Source organism: Impatiens glandulifera, chromosome 7 (genome assembly GCF_907164915.1).
Source record: "Impatiens glandulifera chromosome 7, dImpGla2.1, whole genome shotgun sequence".
Lineage (NCBI taxonomy): Eukaryota > Viridiplantae > Streptophyta > Magnoliopsida > Ericales > Balsaminaceae > Impatiens > Impatiens glandulifera.
In genome coordinates this window covers 43,332,708-43,340,027 of record NC_061868.1, presented here as the reverse complement: position 1 = coordinate 43,340,027, position 7,320 = coordinate 43,332,708, and positions in this window count along the sequence as shown.

Here is a 7,320-nt window from a genome sequence, read left to right as displayed (position 1 = left end):
AACAATGAATAGAATAAGTTCTAACAATCTTAATCTGATTTCTACAAAAAGAAATCAAAAACAAATCTTTGTCAATCTTAAAACACTTTCTTTGTGCTAAGCTATTTAAGAGCTTGCACCATCGAATATATTTTTTTGTCTTTGATGTTGTAGAAATACGAGTCGCGGTGTTGCGGAAGAGATGATGTTCATTTCGAAAAAATGAAAAAGATTCATCTTAAGGAATCAACAAATAAAGATAAGTCTTTATTGCATATAAATATGTTTGATTATTACCACATATGTTCTTATACTGTTAAAGCTTAGTTTTATAAACTAATATATTTTGATATGAAAATTTTCTCAAGAAACATTAATTTGTATATTCATTATACAAATGTTATATAGAAAATAAATTAGAACACAATAATTTAATTTGTTCTAGTCTTATTTAAAGATTTGTTTGGTTATTAAAATTATTAATAATAATGAATGAAAATAAGAAAGTAACTAATATGTTAGCTTTCAATTTTTATAAAATTTATGGTGTTAAAATTAATTATAATTAAAACATATGGTTTCAGTTTTAAAATAATTAATTATAATATATACATTCTTTTTAATTAAACAATATAATTGATAAGAATATGGTAGGATGATTTAATAAATAAAGAGATGATATCTTTATTTATACATTGTTTTATATATTACATTTTATTATGGTAATAAGTTATGGTTTTAAATGTCTATATATTCATTGGTTGACAGAGTCTAGTAAAATATGAAGTATAAGTTGTCTCTAGAAAGAAGACAAAGGTCATAAAAGCGGTACAACTATGAAAATGTGCATTGGCGCAGTGTTTCAATGTTCAGACGCAATGGTGCTTGAAGGAAAGGAGGTCCTGTGTTCAAATCCGGCTGATGAGATGATTTGATTTCTTTTTGTAGAAATCAGATTTATTAAAATGACTATGGTCATGAATTGGAGTGTCAATGATTTCTTTGTAGAAATCAGACTTGATAAAGTCATTGATGTTGAAACCATTCTAATTTCTTATGTAGAAATTATGAGATGAATGGGTAGTCAATGATTTTTTTGGTAGAAATCAGACTTGTTAAAATCATTGATGTTGAAACCATTCTAATTTATTGTGTAGAAATTATGAGATTAATGGGTTCATAATGATTTTTATAAAAATATATATGTAAATATATAATACATCTGTCTAAATGACATTAACCATGGATGTTAGAATCATTCTAATTTCTTTAAATGAAATGAAATGGGGCACTATAGAAATTATATGATTCATAATGACAGAAAATGAAGGTCATATGTATAATGAGATTAAATAAGTTATTTGTTTTATAACTTATTCTAATCATGCATTCAAAGAGACACGACTATGTTAGTCGAAATTGTCTTCGCAAAAATTGTCTTGATGAGAATAATCTACTCAGACTTATTTTGAGCATGCATAGTCGTTTAACGTCTATTGTTCAAAACATGGCAATGTAAGTGCTTCGATTAAGATATGAAATATATTTGTAGTTATATTTAATTTGATTATGTGCTAATTGATTATTAATATCAATCATGCATATTAGCTAATAATTTGATGATTCATGTTATTCATAATAAGTATGATTATCTAGAAATTTATATATATATAAATTAAGATTTATTTTCTATCTATTTTTATTTTAATAGATAATTTTAAAATTTGTCACATGTGTTCTTTGATTGACAAAGATTTGTTATAGAATATTAAAGGTCACCTAATTAATTAAGAAACGAATAATTGATGACATGAATATTTATTTTTATAATTAGTTAGTTTTATATTCGATTAAATATAAATGATCAACATTCTAATTAAGTGTAATAATTAATATTCTAATTAATTATCATGTATTTTTTAAACGTATTTTTAATGATAAATGAAATTGTATATATATTTGTTTAATAATATATGACATATTATTTATTTGATTACGTTTCTATGTTATTGACTATATATATTATAGTTGTTTTGTTGTGGTGACAAAAATTCATGAAGCAATAATATATAATATCATATATATGGATATATTAAATTTGGTATAATATAATATATTTGATATACATTGTTTAATTGTATCATAAAGATTTATTGGATTTGATATTTTGAAATCAAATAATTACAAGAAAAGTCTTGTTTGATTTGAGAATAATGTGGCAAACGTGCCGATATTGCGGGATGCAAACGTGCAATCGAAAATAAATGTTTAAGCGGCTTCGGTCAAAAATGCTTGAAACATTATGATTTCTTTTGTAAAAATCATGTGATATGGTGAATATTTATTTGATTAAATATTCTAATTTCTTTTATAGAAATTAAGTGTTGAAATAAATATTTTAATTGATTAAATATTTTAATTTCTTATGAAGAGATTATGTGAAGAATGATTTATATATGAATAAACATTCTAATCTCTTGTGTAGAAATTATATTTTATTCAATTAAATATTTATGATATAGTTATCTTATTCATTGTATGATAAGTATAACAAAAGAAATTTGTAAAAGAATTGTGTGACAATTTATTGATTATAAAATCATTGATTTAAATCATATAAGTGTGTGATTTAAAAAAGGGTACCAACACGAATGTGGGGGCAAATATTTTTATTGATTATAACACAAAAATGATTGTGTATATTATGATAAATAAAAAGATAATTTATTGTTAGAGAAATATGTTCTCTATAAAAGATAAAGTTGCGCAACTTTACAAAAAGAAAACTTTATATTTGCTGAGTTAGTGTTCAAATCGATATTTTAGATTTGAGGATTTTGAAATCAAGTAACGTGTCATATTTTGACATTATTTTCATAAAACTAGGAAGAACTAATGTCTTCAAAAGGATTTTATGAAATAAATGAAAATGAAAGTTTATAAAGTTTTGATATGACTTATAACAAATTTTATAATAATGATATGAAAATTTGATCATACTTTTATTAAAAAGTGAATGTGACAATTATATATATCATGAAGACAATGAAAATTATTTTATTACGTGTCTTTTATACGATATTTTTATCGTTGAAAATTGCGATAAAAATGATTAAATCCATAAAGGATATGAATTGCACTAAACGAAATATCATGTTGTTATCAAATGATATATTGATATTATTAAATGAAAGACTTTACGTCTTAAAGTGAATATGTTTACACTTAGAAGTGCAATCTACGTATGGAAATCTTCTAAGAAATTTATGATTGATATATTAAACGTTATAATCTATATTTTTGACTTATGTCGAAAAATAAAATATTTTTATGTAAAATATATAATCGTTTACACGAAGGCAGAATAGTTCAAAGACATTTTGTCTACTAGTTAGCCAAGTAAACAATATTTTCATAAAAAATTAAATGATAAGCATGTACGAATGACTATGTTTCTTATTAGAAGATGTTCCAAGGTTAACTAAGAATGTACCAACATAAATTTCTAATTATTGTGATAGTAATTAGAAATTGGACAAGCTTAGAGTCAATGACAAGTCTAGACATACACGTCTTAGACGTAATGTCATTAGACTATACTCTCTAATGGAGTTATCAAATTTGACTATGTAAGTCAAAGATAACATTGTGGATCCACTAATCAGATTATTGAATAGAGAGATAGTTTGAAGTCTTTTGAGACATTAGCCTACTATAAGTTGGTATGAAGGAAAACCCAACCTATGCAGACTGGAGATCCCAAGAACTAGGTTCAATGGGACAACCTAATTGTACTGACTTGGAAAGTTATTGTTGTGGATTAATCCTATAATGAAACAATATATATTTTGACAAGGATAATAAGCATATCGCTTTTAATGATTCTTTGTGAACAAAGAGATCACCTATGTGAGGGAGAAGTGGGGCCGCTTTGAAGGAATTGCACGGCTCAATTCTAGACCCTCTCACAGAACCAGGCGCGTGTTCCATGGCCAAAACGGACACAACCATGAGAGCTTGACATTTATCAGGGAGAATTCTATGTGAAAGTGTGTGTAATCGTTTACACAAAAGGCAGAATAGTTCAAGGACATCGAGTCTACTAATCAGCTAGTAAAGTTATATGCTTTCACAAGGGAAGGTTCAAAGGATTACACCTACCTATCTTATGTAGAATTCAACTGTTGAACCTTTCACCGGGTTAATCTTTCAATTTCCATTAATGTGGGGATTGTTGGAATTTTTAAACTGATTCTATAAATTCCATTAATGAATGGAAATTAGAATGTGGGTAATAAAATCAAATCAAATTCACATGAAATTCAAACGTGAATTAAATGTGAAATTTGATCCAAATGTATAATTTAAATTAATTGATCTAAAATACTTTGATGACCAATTAATAAAATGTTGTTAATTTGTAGTGTAAATTACATGAGTTTGTTATTATTATTATTTGTTATGATAATTAATATTATTATTAACAAATTGGAAAACCATGTAACGTTAGTATTGAATTGTAAATGCCTTAATTGTTTTGGAAAACAATTACTCTATAATGAAGAGAAAAACGTTAAGGTAATGAAGAGGCAAACAATGTCAACCGTTGGATCAAATGATGATTTTATTTAATGGTTTAACTTTTCAACAATATATACCCATTCATTATTCATTTTACAAAACACTTCATCCTTAATTTTTCTCACTCTAGAATTCCAAAAGTCCTCTTCTAATTTTATGAGTGTTCTTTGAGTTCTTCGCTCGATATTTTCCGTTGAAACCCGGTGATAGTTCAGGTACACTGATCAAGCTCGACGAGTAGTGATTTCAGTGCAGAATCACTACTGGATTCGTTGTACCCTGGGAGACAGCCATCTACGATAAGCTCCAGCACAAACGGGAGATGGTGGAACTGTTTTATGGGAAATGTGTCAAGCACATACCTCGAATCAACATCAAATACGGTGATATTGTTCTTCGTATATCTTATTTTATTTTTATTTATTTGTAACATCGTATGTATATATATTTTCTGTTATTTCAAGACAATAACACTAACAACGAATAGAATAAGTTCTAACATTTTAGGCGTTACTTACCACCTCACGTGCATTGAAAATTATAAATGTCACTCAACATATTTGTTAAAAAGCAATTAGACCGAATTAGTTTGTTCAAGTTATAGTTACCTTCAATCAATTTTTGTTATATTATTTAAAATCTAGATGATCGTTTAGTTTAGTTGTTTTAATTTTGTATATTTTTAATATAAAATAATTTTTTTAAATGTAACTTCTTATTTAAGTACTATTCATCCTCCTATAATGACTATTACGTTTATATATATAAATATATTTATTTATATATATATATATATATATATATATATATATTAAAATATAATTTTAAGAATTATAATTATATAAAAATGGTCCCATCAAAACGATGATTTATCTCTCTAAAAACATCTTTAAAGAAGTTTAAAAAATTATATTATTTATCAATATTATTTTAAATTCGAAGGTCTCTTTCTCATTTTTAACACACAGATATGAATCATTGTTGTGTTTTATTTTGTGTAATAATCGATTTAGCTCAATTAGATTTATTATCTTAAATTTTTTTAATTCGAAGAAAATACTCTTTATTTTGATGGGTCATTTTTTTACCTACCCTCCAATCGTGTTTATGACAATCTTTTGAGTTCATGTTAGTTTTTTTTACAGTAATATTATCGAAATATAGCTAAATTTTTTTCGGCGTTAATAAAAATAAATTTTTATTGTCGCTAAAACGTTAGATTGCTTAGTTTATCTCACTGGAAACAAATTGTGTGCTTGGTTGATAATTTTTATTAGAATTTTCATGTTTGTAAATTTGTATTATTTAACTTTTAAAATTTTATTTGATTAATTTGATTTTATAGATGTTAGTTTTTATATTTATAAATTAATGTTATATATATAATTTTTTTTTTATTTAATAAGAAATAATTTTTTATTTGGTTTTTTTAATAATTATATAATTTATCTTTTATGAAGATAATTATCATTTTTTTTTACAAGTATTATAAATCCTATAAGCTGTAATTTCTTTACTTGTCTGAGAATAGGGTGAGGAAATTATTGGGCAATCCATGGATTGGATTGACTGCATCTCATTCAAGATTTTGTAATATATTTTAAGATAAAATAGATTTTATAAATCCAAAGTTACAAATTATGAACTATAGTAAATTTTAAATATCTGAAAATTATTATGTAAATCTAGTATAATATAGAAAGTTCTCTAAAACCGATTAACAATATAAAAAAATATATAAAAAAATGAAAAATAAAATCCAAAAAGTATTCCTAAAACCACAAAATATGAACTTAAATGAGAATAGTTATATTTTATTGATGTAAAAATAAATTTATTATATCACTATTTAAAGACTTGTTTGTATTGTTTCATAATATAAACTTAAAATATGAACTTAAAAGAACAATCTCGAAACATTCGTCGTGAACATTTGTAATGAACAAATTAATAACAAAAATAAAGCTACAAATTTGATGTGATAGTTCACTCATGTAAGAAAGAAAAAAAAATTATAATAAAAAAAATTGTTCGAAAATTTTTGTGCAGGTCATGTTTGAAAAAAAACTTAAATATGGCCATGTTCTGTAAAAAAAACTCCCGAATATTATCATGTTCAGGACAAAAACTTTCGAACATGGCCATATTCAGGACAAAAATTTTCGAAAACGACTATTTTTCCGAATTTTTTATTATCTCTCCAATACATGGACTTTTTCCTAAAAATATAATTATTTTTTTCTCTATACTACACATGAGCAGTATATATCAAATTCGTGACATTATTTTCGTTATAATTTACTTATATTGACATAAAACAAAATTTTGTTTTAAATCAGGGTGTTTCGTCTCAGACTTACATGGGTAAGAGAAAGTTCATACCCCGAAGAGGAAGACCGATGAAGTCGTTGAGTGTCGACCCAACCTTCATTCGGAAAATGGAATATTTTTTCTCATATTCTCTCTTAAAGCTCTCGATCATTGTTGGAAATGAACCTAATAATCTATTTAATCTCAAAATTCAATAGTTCCACAATTTTTATGAATTAGCGAATTAACATCATAGTACATTCAAATTAATTATAACATGTATAAAACATTCAAGATTAAGGATTATGGACTGATTAAATATATTAGATGATCAATTTGATATTGATTAAATATATTACCTTATATATTTATATTTTAAATAATTAATTAAACAAAATAAAATATAAAAGCATCAAGCTTGTTTGAATTAGGTCCTGTTCGGTTTTAAGT